A 13,575-nucleotide genomic window follows, 5' to 3' on the forward strand; every position below is an offset into this window, starting at 1 on the left:
CCGTGCATAACATCTGCTGCGGGATCGAGACGCACATTCCCACCCCCTGTCCCAGAGAGAAAGGGATTGGTCTAGAAAAAAATGTACCAAAAAAGCAGGTTTGGGTGCAGGCTTTGGGGTCAGGGTGAGCTGGCCCAGGCTGTGGCAGCCTGGAGGGCAGGCAGGCCCCCATGAAGCACGAGAGGTGGAGATAGGAGCTGCTGACACGTGGAAGAAAGAACCAGCACCAAAGGGTGTGTGGTCCCCTATACTGGGAAAGGCAAGGGAAAAGCCCGGGAAAGCTGCAAGCCAGGGTGGGAGAGGAACTTTTTTGGATGGAATATTGTTTCTTGTGCTTAAGCTGAACAATAAATCCGTGTCCAGAAGGGCTTAGGCACTGCAACAAATCTCTCCAGGGCTGGAGCAAGCAGCCTCTTTCAGCATTATCACAACAGCAGCAGAACTTGTCCTCACATCACCCCTGAGAGGGGGAGCTGTTGATTCCTGTGCAGGTAATAGAGGCCCCAGAGGAAATTCGGTGTGTCACCTGAGTTCATGCATGAGACCTTTGGCTCTCTCAACCAGGACCGGGTGTCTTGGTGTTGCTTACTAATAAATTAGAGCCAGTTAGTGGTTCTGTAGTTGTTGAGGTTAAGAAAATAGTCTTAAAATGAGAGCAAAATTAGAATGGAGATTCTACTCCACAGCTGGAGATTTAAAATAATCCCAAGATTTTTAATTCATGGGTATAAGCCAGGCTTTGCTCTTCTTCTGCACGTCCTCCTTGCCCAAGGGACAGAAAGCAGGAATAAAATCCATTCCAAATCCCTCTTCTGCCAAGCTACGAGGTGACAGCAGTCCTCTGGAGACCAAGGGGAGGAGTTCTCCATTGGCAGATCTGTACAGCCTGGAGCCTTTTCTGGGAGCTGCTCAAAGCCCTCACTGTGACCCATTCCCACTGTGCCGCTCAGGGAAATCCAATTTTCACGGAGCAGCCTCCTGTGCAACTGCCAGCTCTCCCACTGCAGCTTGTTTTCAAACGGGAAACATTTCCAAGGCAAGCCAAATATTTTCCAATACATTAAACCAGTTGCTGAAAAACTCCAGGCATATGATGGTGAAATATATTATCTTGGATTAAATGGCAGCAGCATGTTCCTGCATTCAGTCTGGGCTGCTCCTCATACATCACCCACATCTTTGCTGCCAGCCAGGAAACAGGGTGCATTTCTCAGCTTGAAACCAAGGAAAAACCATAAGGAATTATCTTTCCCTCAGAAATTCAATTGCCTCCAGAGAGAACAGGAGAAGCTCTACTTTGATCTGTCTTTAATTAGTATATGGGCTGTTTAGGGATCGTTTGAGGTCTCCCTCAATTAATAGTCAGTTCATTTGGAGAGATTATTTTTTTCTGGAAGCCAAGGCACAACTCAAAGCAGTGGAACACCTTGGCTAATGTAATATCATCTAGCCAGTGGGACTTTTTTTTACAGAAATTGCTAAATGTGGGCCACACACATGATGTTTTCCTCTCTGTCACACTTGGACTTATGCTTCCTTGCCTGACTCCTGACCAAAAGGCTGGATCCAGCTAAGAACTGGTTTAACAAACATAACTAATCACTCTCCAAAGGCTTGTAATCCATCCCTCATGATCAGATTCGAAGAAAAAAAACAACCATATTTTGGTGCCAGCCAAATCCCCTTGTACCATTCCAGCAGGATTCAAAGTGGTCTTGAAGACAGATTTTATACCATCTCTCACGCTGTAAGGAAAGGAGGTCCCTTGGGGTCTCTGGCACGTGTGGCTGAGGACCAGCCTGGGGCAACATTGCTATTCCATACTAGTAAAGTCAATATTTAGCTATTCGGGGGCTAAAAGGTTGCAGAGGAGCAAAAATGCTGCCTCCAGAGAACTTTGTCAATGCTCTTGTATCCCTGCAGCCAGTCTCACCTCCAATCCAGAACGTGAACTCAAATCTGCTTAGAAAATTCAGCATTTTCTATCGCAATGGGTCCCGGGCTCAATTAGAATAACTCCCTACCATGGGTTTGGAAAGGCTCATTTTGCTGAGTTAAAGTTAGAGCAATTACTGAATCCATTTGATTACCAGTTCAACATGATTTAGGAGACATGTCTCCTGAACAAAGACTTTCCAAATTTTTCTTTCAATTACTCTTACATATGTGGTTGGAAACCATAGCTGTACTTTGCGGTGAGATGTCGAAGCATGAAATAATACATCCCCAGAAAGAGAGATACACTGATAAGTAGAACAATAATAATAATGAGTGTGTGTCATTGAAAAATGAGGGGAGGTAAAACTTGCAGTTTAAGTTAATGGCTTCCTTGAGAGGGATTAGCCAGAAAGATGCTGATGCTCTCAAAGAATAAATGTGGTTTGAGGTGAATCCAGCTTCTCAAAGTAAAAGATGATTGTTCATCTTTTGGCGTGGAGAAAATCATGTATCAACACCAGAAAAGAACCTAAGTCAGAATTTGTGCTGAAAATTCCCCAGAGTTCACAGTTTTGTTTATTTAAATGACTCATTGAGTGCTTTAAAAACAAGGTTAAGGTTTTACATTTAAAAGGGCTTTGGATATTTACTGGAAATCGAGGTTGAAACCTAAGCAGAGATCTGTCTATTCTCAACCTCAGAAGTCCAGGTATCAGTCTCAAAATATAATACACACTGTCTGAGAATGAGAAAGATGCAAGAAGCCCAGTGTAGGCACCTTCCAGTTGCTAGACACCAATTCTCCTTATCCAAGCAGTCTGTCTCTTCACAAATCATTCAGGAGCTATTCAGCATCTCTATTGTGCAAGTCTGTTGCAAATCAATGCTGGGGTCAGGGCCTGTGTATTGCCCAAAAGTAGGTATAAATCAATTAGAGATTAATGCTGATCTCTGCAGAACTTCAGCCAGTTTCCCAATGGCCACTATAAAATTCCAACACATAAATGTTTTTTAATAGATTTTTTTTCCTTTCTTCCTTTCCTTCCTTCTTTCTTTCTTCCTTACAGCCTTCAAGTTGGTGATGGGATGAAGAATGGATACAGCAGAGTTTACTACAGTCCCAGAAATGCTTGGGCAGCTCCTAGAGAAACATGGCCCAGCAGCAAGGTCTACAAAATGCTTAAAAGCTGAGTGTAATGACAGTAGTGGTAGCACAATTTGGTTATGCCAAATAGCCAAAAATTGCCAGGAGGAAAACAAGAAGAGGAATTCCCAGCAGTCATTGTACAAGTCTATTCCTTGCTTGCAGTAAGTTTCTGAGCAAAAGCCTGAATACAAGCTGCCCAGGCTATTTACTCAAACATAGGTCATTTTTAGGGCTGGGGGTTTGGTAACAACACTTCCCAGTCGTCATCATCTCACAGATCTCTGTAGGGACTCAGCCTGCCTTGGCAAACCAGCCAGTGAAAGTGGAAAACATCCTCTTAGGATGCAAAAGTCAAGGGAGAAGTGTGATTTTTGGTACATGAAACTTGCATGCTGGCATTTGTAGTAATAAACAGTTCTAAACCATGCCACAGTGGGTAGGGCTCTGGTGTGGCAGCCAGGGTGCCTTCCAGCTACACTTCTGGGAAGCTAAAATTTCCATGACTGGAAATTTCCATATAGAGCCTTGCTTTGGCACAGTTTTCTCAGTTATTGTGGTTCAGGGGCAAAAGCAGAGAATGGCAACCTCACGTTAAAAACCCAAAGTCCACACTTGCCTCGCAGATGCCAAAGAGCAAGGAGTGAGGTACACAAATGTTGTCACTTCCCCACCAGGGAAGTGTGTCACCATCTGTCACACGTGGTGCCAGCATGGTGAGGAGAGGTGGCATAAAGGACAGGCAGAACACTCTTCCCTATGGGATTATGGAGAGTGGCTGATTTTTGGGATCAGCAGTGTCAAACAGCATGTGCCATTGGTGAACCCTCTCTGTTAACATCAGTGGGGCTCCAGATGCCCATCAGCTGAGACAATAAGTCCATTTTGGCTGGAGAAGGACTGTTTGCAAGGGGCATAGAGTCACAGAACAAGGGGCAATGGCTTCAAACTGACAAGAGGGCATGCTTAGATTAGATCTAAGGAAGAAATTCTTGGCTGGGAGGGTGGTGAGGCCCTGGCACAGGTTGCCCAGAGAAGCTGTGGCTGCCCCATCCCTGGAAGTGTCCAAGGCCAGGGGCTTGGAGCAACCTGATCTAGTGGAAAGTGTCCCTGCCCATGGCAGGGGGGTTGGAATGAGATGGTCTTTAAGGTCCCTTCCAGCCTAAAACGTTCTCCGATTCTGTGATTCTTCGAAGTCACTGTGCACACACACGAGACAACCTCCAGATGTCACTATCAACCCAAGAAAGAGAGAGGCACAACTCGAACCGTGCAGAAAATCCCGACTCACAGGCTTTGACTTCCAGAAACTCTCTCCTGCAGCCCCTGCTCTGCTGTCTGGGACAGACAGACAGGCAGGACGGTTTCCAATTCACCTGGATAAAATGCTCGGTTCACAGACAAAATCAGGGGAATGTAGTTTGTAGCCATGAATGCGAGCATTTTTCATGCACGTTATACTAATGTAGACCACGTGTGTTCTCCCCTATGTGTAGGTGCTCATCACCTATATCTGTGCATACATATTTTTAATATACATATAAAATGATCTATGTAACTTTATTTATATAACTTTAGGTCTTAAGAATAACAAGCTCTTTGCCGACAATTTTACATGAAGGTAAAAAGCAAGGCATTTCCTCCAGTACCTTTTCTAGCTCTATGCATATTCATCTCTTCCAGTACACATTCCTGTGTCCCGTGCAGCTGATGAGCTGAGAAACACAGCGATCAGCCCTGGATAAAGGATCTGAGAACATAAGCGTGTGTGGGATCCCCCAGTGATGAGAAGCAGCATACCCTCAAGTCTGTGTAGTAAGATCAGTGTTAACCGATCAAGGAATTGGTTGTCTCCTCTGTTTCCCTTGGCTTGTTAAGTTTGCTTTATGCCACTCTTTCAGCAATCCAAATTTGCCTATTAGGAAAAAACAAGTCTTAAAAAATCCCAACTCTGCCTCCTTCCCTTTAACTCTGCCCTCTCATTTCAAATGCATTCAAAATCCATTAGGAAGGAAAAGGCCCTAAACTCTGCTCAAAGACGGCATTTACATCGTCCCTGTCACAGTGTGGAGCTGTGAAGCAGAATAAAGTCACAAGCATTGAGGCAGCAGAGGTGTGGGGCCCAAGGGAGACTGCTGATCACCCTTCCACGGGCTGCAGAGGGGTGTGCAGGGTGGCAGAACACACTCCAACTGAACCTTGCACCCATAGATAACTGGAGGGATATCCGGGGTCTGTTTATTTAAACACATGCTCCCCCTTAACACCACATCAAAAAGAATATTACTGAAGGAAATGCCAGATTCTCCAACCCTGGTAGGGCACAGAGGTGCTGTTTTTGCATGAAAAGACCTCTAAGGTCCTCCTGCACCAAAGTAGTTCATCCGAAGAGCAGAGCTGCACATCACAAAGTTCGAGCGGGGTGGGGGGTGCCCATGGGGATCGTGACACAGAAGATTAATGGATCTCTTCCAGCCGTAGGTTGTCAGTTAAGTCAAGCACTGCTAATGCAGGATGTTGTCCCGAGACCTCTGTTAGCACAATGACGAAGCCTTTTTTAAGTCCTCTGCGTGAAAGGCGTAATCCTTGTATGCCGATGGATCATATCCTTGAGGTCCCTAGAGAGCTGGGCAAATGTGGAAAGAAAGGGAAAGGAAATCCCTTATTTCATAATGGTGCAAACAGACATGTCAGGAGAATTACATCAACATGCAGCACATGTGAAATTTAATACTCCTCCTAATGCATTTAGATGAGGCAAAAATGTGAAGTCTGTACTGCCTCTGGGAATAATTCTGGTAGGAAGCTTTCACCACTAGGAACCAAGGACTTTCTACTTACTCTGGAATTTGAGCCTTTGTTTTCAAAGCCTTCCTGAGAGACTTCGAAATCAAGTTTGTTAAGTGTACGTTACTCTTTGAAGATCTGCCTTCCAGAATGAAACATCAATGCCCTTCCCAGCCATGCTGGTGTGGGTGAAGATCAGCACGCTGGAAAATCAGGAAACATTCAGGAGGGCGCAGACAACCTGCAAAAGAGGAGAGTCTTTGCATTGCAGAAGGCCAAGACAGGCAGACACACAGAAGTCTTATCTTTTGCCTGGTATCAGCTGGTGTTGCTGCAAGAGTACATCAGACTTGCATGGATTTCCACCAGCTTCAACGGTGGCCCTCAAGGCTCTCAAAGACTTATAAACACAGTATTTTTGCTTTACACAGTATTTTTCCTTTGGAGTCCTTGCAGGCAGGAGGAGCCTGAGGTCTTCTCACTGGTTTCCCTCCCTTATATCAGACTGTAGATATGGAATTCAGCAAAGGATACAGCAAAGGATGTGGCTTGAATTCAGACAAGTGACTTGAAGTGATGATTTCCCCCCTACCAGGCTGCAGATGATCGATGTATTATGCATGAAAATAGTGCCAGGCACAGATGGGGTGGGAGTAGAAGGTGTGAGCTGATAATGACAGCAGCCAAGTTCTACTAGAAAAGACTCTACAATGCACTTGCATGTTGGGCAGAAAAAGGATGCAACATGCATGAGAGGCTAGCCATGGTTTAAAGGCCCAAACAGTTTAATTACAGTCAGAACTGAGATTTATTCAAGCATTTGAGTGGCATGGTTGCCAGAGAGAGTGGGGGATTAGCCTTGATGATTCAAGGAATCGTTTTCCCATCTTGTGTTCTTGAATAGCCATTAGGGAGATGAAGGGTTTAAAATTTGCAGGCAGGGAATCCAAAGGGGTGACATAGTACTGGATCAGATATTGACTCCAGCAGGATCCTGGCTCATACTCAGCACAGCGCTGAGAACTTGGCAACAGGTCCAAAGTTGAAAGAAACAGGAATTTCTCCATGGAGGCTTCTAGGGTTTGGATCCAAGCATGCATGGCCTGATCCTGGAGAAACAGTCAACATTTGGATGGACAACATGTCACTGACTTGGAGCCAGGTGGGTACAGACTTCTGTGGGAGGATGAGTCAAGAGAGCTCCATCATCATCTGCAAAAGGACCTGATGCTGTGGGAGAGACCTTAGCAAGTGTGCTACCCATAAAAACCCGTGAGGAGACAGTGATGGTCCAAAGAAAAGCCCATGATTTCCCTGGTCAGCCTTGGAGCACCCTGGAGAGCATTGCAAGACCAGATGCTTGAAATAAACTGCTTCCCTTTTACAATGGAACCATGAGAAGGGGATACCCTGTTCCTCACACGGCTTCTTTGAAGGAATTCCAGCCTTGGAGTACACATCTGACAGCTGGCAAGAAGCCACTGGCTTTGCCAAATCTGACCACAGCTGATCCCTGATGCAGTAAAATGTTAAATCACCATAGTTTGAGAATGTGCTGGTCTGGAGGATCATCAAGCAAAAACAGCAAAGACTTGCTGGCAACTTGCAATGCATTTGCCAGTTCCAGGCTCTGTGGAAACCTGACCCTACACAAAATCACCCTTATATGAGTCCATTCTTCGTCTACAGCCCTGCTCATGGTGCCAGTGACAAGATAGTGGTAGGAAATCTTTGTCTGAGGGATCTAAGCTGTGCATTCAGAGATATGTGATAACTCTTGCAATGCTGAGACATAATGTTTTGGGAAGTAAGGCCAGCAAGCATTACACAGAGGAGATTAATATTTCATATCACCTGGGGGCTACAGCCCTATGGAATGTATCTGTTTCACTGCTCAGGAAGCAATCTGGTCAAATTTCCACCAAACAGGGCTCAGATGCTCAAATCTGCCTGTGAGAATAAGCATTTCTGATAACACCGCCCAACTCAAGCTTGCAAAGAAACCTCCCACAGAGAGAGCATCCCAAGGGACAAGGTTTTGATTCACAAAATTCCCACACCCCAGAGGGTCACAACCCACTCATCTGAAACTGGGAGCAAATGTGTGATAGAAAAGATGCACTGGGAGACTGGGATAGCCCAGCACTCATGGGGGTTCGTGATGGGACCTGTTGCATCATGCTTTGCTAGCCACTGGTCTGGGTTGTTTCTGTTTCCCCTTTTTCTCCCAGCTTGGCAAGCCATCTCCACAGGAATCCATGCACATCCTGAGGCACCTTAAACAAGCTTCCCTGTTGCTGCAGCACAACACAGTCTCCCTAAAGTGTAGGAGGACCTGAGGGGATTGAGTAAGGCCAGTTTCACTGGTTGTCCAGAGAAGTTGTGGATTCCCCATCCCTGGAAGTGTTCAAGGCCAGATTGGATGGGGCTTGAAGCAACCCAGTCTAGTGGAAGGTGTCCCTGCCCATGGCAGAGAAGTGGAACAAAATTATCTGTAAGGTCCCTTTTAACCCAAACCATTCTGTTATTTCTATGATTACTATGGTTTCACTAGTTTTATACCAAATCAAGACGGAGACCTACCACAGAATAGTAAAAGACCCTTAATTCCCACCCAAGTTGTCCTTAAGGTCACATTTTGTGGTGCTAGCACCATCAAGACCTGCACATCAGTCCAGATCTGACCTCAGTCTACCCTGGACCTCTTGGATTTTCAGGGAGCTCAGCAGCAATATATGGATCAATCGATAATACCAGAGCCCTTTCACCATATTGCTTTCACTAAATTACTGCATCCTTTAAAAAGAGAAATCTTAGCAGACCGCAGTACAATGCCAGACAGACTGTCACTTCCAAATTATGTTTATTTATTCTCTCTCTGGCTCTTGGCTGGCCCCATTACCAGCATGTCTCAGTGTCTCTCAGTCATCAGCATATTTGCCTTTCCTTCCTTCCCCCTACCCCGAGGTACATGTCTCCTCTCAAGCACAAAGCGGACTGACAAGGCAAGTTTTTGAGCCTATTTAACACTGGCTTTATCTGAGGAGAACTGGGTTCAGTGACAGAGACTCAGAATTAATTATATGAAGGTGAATTCCCTTCACAGAGCCTGGCACAGTGTCACTGCAAACATTTTAACAGCCAGTCCCTGGCTCTCGACCGCCTTTGTGCAGTGTAAAGCAATTATTTGTACCTGCTTGGTGAGACGTGTCAGCCCCTTCAGAGGTGCTGCGACACAGCAAACACGCTTCACCCTTGTTATTCGCGAGGAAAAGGATGTATGGTGGGTCTTGGCTGTGCACACAGTCACTGGTGCTGCTCTGCTCAAGCCTTTCAGGGACGGGAATGCTGCAGTTTGTATGCAATCCACACAGTGAGTACTCCCTTGCAGACGAGGTGCAGTCAGGCTCAGTGCTTCGGCCAAAAGCAGAAATGGGACTCAGTGCTGTGACCGAGGAAGCAAAAAGTCTGAAGTGCAAATCTCAAACTCCAGCACGTCCTTGCTGAGCCCCACCAGCAGGGAGGAATGGGAGACTGAACCCCCTCTCTCATCTCCCTTATGTTAGCTCTTTTCTGTCCCTTTTCACCCTCCCTGCATCCCAGGGTATCCCTGGTGGAAACCATTTTTGTCTTTCACACCCCACCTCAACTGCTTCCCCTTCCCCTGTGGCAGCTATTGCAGCTGACACATTCCTACCACACTCCTTCTTTATTCTTACCAAAAAAAGTCTTTTGGGGTGTTCTTTACAGAGGTGTTACAGATTGTCACAGAGCTGAGCTGACATCAGGGTTAACCTGTAAAGTCCATTGGAGATGATCCTAGGAGACCAGAGGAAGAAAATTAGCAAAGCTCCATTTCATCCTGGAGCAAGGAAGGGAAACCGTGTTTATCCCTTCCACTGCAACATGCTCCAGGGCAAGGAAAGAGGGATGAAGGGTTGGGGGGAGGTTGGTTACAGTGCAGAGGAAAAGGAATTGACTGTATAAAAGGGAGATTGTGGTAAAGGGCGGGAACAAGCATTGGAGGAGACACCTCTGCCTTTCCTGGAAGAAAAGCGCTGTCTGCACATCCCAAATTCTCCCTCCACTGGGACTAGCTGGGGCTGTGAGGCTCTTTTAAGATGCATCAGAGGCAGATCAGCTTTACCCAGGGACTTTGGGGCTTAGTTGGACCTCTTGGACGTCCCCAAATTGATGGCCAGCCTTGAAGGGCCTCGGGGTCACCTGGGGAAGGAGTGCTGAAGACCCGGAGTTGCTCCTGGGCAGAAGGTTCCATGGCTGGTATGTGGTGGTTTCCCCATACACAGGGGGACAGGATGAGCCCTTGGCCAGAGGAGCCCACAAGAGCTCCGAAAGAGGAAGTTTTCCAGCTGATCAGCAGGAAAGCAGGGCTATTCTTGGTGAGCTCTGCCGTGGCGCAAAAACAAAGTTCTTTCTCATTAGGGAGGAATTCAATGGGCCTCTCTGGGAACCAGTGCCACAGCACGCTAAAGGTCAGGTCTCATTCTGGAAGCCTTTTCTCCCCTCCTTGTCAGCAGGAAAAATAATTTAAAGTATCCCCTAAAGAGCCCTGTTCTCCCGTGCTCCCTTCCAAATACAAAAAGGAGGAAATCACCTCAGCCTGGGGAATGGCACTGTGGTGGGGATGGCCAATCTCCCTGCCACACCCATGGGACCCAGATCCCTTTGCACCTGACAGCCTTGTTATTAAAAGACCACAACTAATTAAGAGGGGAAGGAACAAAGGGAACATCCTATTCCCACTGCAGGGCACAGTGCAGAGATTGCCACATCTGTGGAGACCCGCTCCAGTGTCAGCTGTCACGGGGTGACTGGTCGCATATGGGACTTTCCTAGGGAAAAATTCAGGCTGGTTAGTTGTCCCAGTTACACCTCCAGTGCTGTGGGTGGCCTGGGTCTGCCGGCCCCAGCCGGTGTAAAGTCTTCCCGTGCTCCACAAGCCCAGCCTCATCTTGGGGTGAAGACACATGGAGTCAACTCTAGCAATGAAAGCCATGTCAACACAAAGGTTTCTTGCCTTCATGACCAGTTACCATCACCTGATTTTGCTCCTGAAGCTTCAGAAAACTCAGATTCATCGAGACCCATGAAGGTCCATCTTCATGTCCCATAGCACAGCACATCCAACCTTTGCTGAAATAATTTTGAGTCCATGTTACATGGGAAAACTAACAGCGGTCTGTTGTCTGTTATAATTTTTCTGTACCAGCTCAATTGGATTCTCAAATTGTTTGTGACTATGAAATTCCCCCTCTGTGATCAAGGATAATTATTTCCTTAATATAATTTATTGTAGCTCTGAACTCAGCATCTTTACTTGGTAGTTTTGTGGATTTTCAAATGGATTTGTAGAGAGCAGCAATCACACATTGTCCAAAACCTGGGACCTGAACTGAAGGAGTTTTGTTTCAGCTCCCATCAGCTGTAGAGGTCACAGTTAAGTAAAATCGGCTTAAGCTGGGATTGGAAAGCTGTGTCTGCTACATTAGCAGAGAGATCAGATGACAGATTTGTTCTGGCCTCATTATCTAGCCATAAAAATGTAAGGGCTTGAAGTATTTGGGGAATGGGAATGCAGAGACCAAGAGGGATTTCTGGAGGATCTCTATGCAATATTTGCTGTCTGGGAAAATGAGACCAAAGGACACACCCCCCCTCCCAAAAACTGTCTGATGTGAGCTCTTATCTCCAACAACAAACTGAAAGCAGGAGAATCAGTCTCTTCCTTTTGCAAACAGTTCAGGGAGCAGGGGCTCCTGTATGTCTACAACATCTCACATTTATTTTTAGCTTCATCTATTTGGTTAGTGAGGTCACTGGAGCCCAGGCTTAAACATGTTACCCTGACCTGCCAAAGCTCTGGCTTGCCTGTAGCTATACAGACCCCAAAGAATCACAGCTCATGTGCAAGAGAATGTTATGTCAGTGTTTTATGCTAGAGCTCAAATAACTGTGTGCCCTCTTTTATTGCAACACTTTTTCTTTGGGTATGAAAAGTGCAAAATACACTTTGAGAAGTTTTGATCCAAAAAATATTGGATGAAGCTATTTCCTGGCTGAAATAGCCCCTGTGCCTTTTCCAGTAAATCTGCATTTAGGATTTTGTTTACACAGTTCAAGGATTAAATCACAATTTCCAGTCTTTGGTATAAAAACAAACAAATAGAAAATCCAGCCCTCCTTGCCCCGGAGTTGGGAAGCATTATCCAAGTCACCACAAGGAAACAAATCTCAGGGTACCTGGAACCACAAGCTCCTATCATTTCCAGCCTCATCTAAACTACAAAATGAGTTTGTGGGGGAAAACTTTCTCATGGAGCTTCAGAGGTATTAGCAAATAATGCTTTTTTTGTAACAGTGGCTCGTTCTGCAAGTGCAATAAGCTCCTAATGGAGTCCCCAAGCCCGGGCTGGAAGCACGCCAGGACGGAGGTGCCGGAGAGCAGGCAACATTCATCACCATTCTAGGTGTGAGGTGAAGCTGAGGAGCCTGCAGGAAGCTCAGCAGGTGATAGGTAAGGTAGCACAGTCCTGGGTCTTGCAGGGTGAACACTTGTTCTAACAGGCTTTTTGACTGCTCTGCTGGGAATCGTGAGCACACTGGCTTAAACCTGGCCTCCGCACATGCCACAGCTCCTGCTCGGGGAAAAGGTGTCCCCCAAGGAGAAAAACACCTTCAGAAGCGTGCATCTGTCCTTGTTTTCACTCTTTCAGGTGAGTCATTTTGGAAAAAGCCCTTTTCTAAATGCTGATATAACCGCCTCTTCCCCAGGGAAATATTCGTGTAGATGCAGGTGGCTGAATAGGGGAAGCTCAGGGAAAGTTCCTGCTAACAAAGTAAGCCACGGTGACTACCAGTGTGCAGATTTTTAGCCTCCTGCAAATGCAAAGCAAAATGTCCCTGCAGGGTGACTGGAGCTAATACGCTTTGCTTTGCATTTGCATTTGGCTCAGAGTCGCACAAGGCTTCTTGCTGGGGCAAAAGTGATAAAGAATTAAGCTCCTATTACTCAGCTGCTTGCAAGTGCTTGTTCTATTTCTGGTGGAAAAAAATGTTGCAGAAAAAGCACACCCCTTGCTCATACACAGCCAGAAAACATTAAAGATTTGGTTCAGCTCTTCTCGTGGCTGGTCAGTGTGTCTCAAGTTCACACACCAAGAGGAAATTCCCACTTTTCTATTACCAGGTTACAGGATATTTCTGCAAGCGAGGTTATTCATCTAGAGAGGTCATGGCCACTGCCATAGCTGACTATATAAATCAAGGTTCTTGATGTGCTAATTCCAAAAAGCCACAATTTTTGGACTCTCATTAGGAACATCCATTGTTTTTTCATTATTTGCATGTCTCCTTCCCTAAACTGCTAAGAAAGTTCCCCTCCTTCTCCGAATGCCAAGCTGCTTATCATGGAATCATAGATTGGTTTGTGTTTGAAGGGACCTCAAAGATCATCCAGTTCCAACCCCCCTGCCATGGGCAGGGACACCTTCTAATCACACCTGCCAATCACTGGCCAAACCCACAAATAATTTGTGATTTATTTAACTATTAAAAAGTTTTGATAATCAAATTAACCAGTGAGTGACACTATAAATGGCACATACATGATGGGCAGTCGTTCAGGAAAACTCACTGTAGACTGTTTGGAGACCTGTGCTATGAAAAAGAAGTCATTTAAGATATCC

This window comes from Neopelma chrysocephalum, unplaced genomic scaffold, assembly GCF_003984885.1.
Source record: "Neopelma chrysocephalum unplaced genomic scaffold, ASM398488v2 Primary Assembly neopelma1_191, whole genome shotgun sequence".
Classification (NCBI taxonomy): Eukaryota; Metazoa; Chordata; class Aves; order Passeriformes; family Pipridae; genus Neopelma; species Neopelma chrysocephalum.